The sequence below is a fragment of the Fukomys damarensis genome, unplaced genomic scaffold (assembly GCF_012274545.1).
Source record: "Fukomys damarensis isolate Sample0158 unplaced genomic scaffold, DMR_v1.0_HiC HiC_scaffold_22, whole genome shotgun sequence".
Taxonomy (NCBI): Eukaryota; Metazoa; Chordata; class Mammalia; order Rodentia; family Bathyergidae; genus Fukomys; species Fukomys damarensis.
This window is the reverse complement of record NW_022900934.1, coordinates 24,676,006-24,676,437: the sequence shown is the minus strand read 5'-3', so window position 1 is coordinate 24,676,437 and position 432 is coordinate 24,676,006. Positions and strand designations below refer to the sequence as shown.

General features: G+C 68.1%; 1 protein-coding gene across 1 annotated transcript in view; it reads left to right on the top strand.

The window, feature by feature from the left end:
- The first annotated feature begins 6 nt into the window (after positions 1–6).
- Raly (RALY heterogeneous nuclear ribonucleoprotein) overlaps positions 7–432 on the top strand; it is a 76,456-nt gene continuing 76,030 nt past the window's right edge. Inside the window, exon 1 of the mRNA XM_010628385.3 lies at positions 7–147. The gene's annotated coding sequence lies outside the window, so the exon portion shown is untranslated. The remainder of the gene's footprint in view (positions 148–432) is intronic.

The window sequence follows — 432 nt, the reverse complement described above, 5'->3', positions numbered from 1 at the left end:
AGTGGGCGGTAGCGGCGGCGGCTGGCGCGCGTGTTCAGCCTCCTCAAGCCGTAGCCGGGGCCACCTTCTTCCCCTCCTTCCCTTCCGCCCCAGTGCGGCGGCACCGCCTTCTGAGTTGCGCGGCTTCCTCCAGACCTTTCGGCGCGGGTGAGTGGGGGCCGCGGGCGGCTCTTTGGCGGTGCGTAGAGGTGTTCCTTGTGTCTTCTGGGTCGCCCACCCCTTCAGGCTGGCCGCTGCCTATTTTTAGAAACTCTTTTTTCGGCCATTCGGGAAGTCCTGGGAGCCAGAGTAACTCCAGGCCCCCTCCCCCTCTGCTCCTCCCTCCCTGCTCCACTGTCTTGGGTCCCCTGCCCCGGCCCATCGGTGCTCGCTCCCGGCCGCCCGGGTGTTTGGTGCCGGCTTCCTAAACGCGGTCCGGGCCTGGGCCAGGAG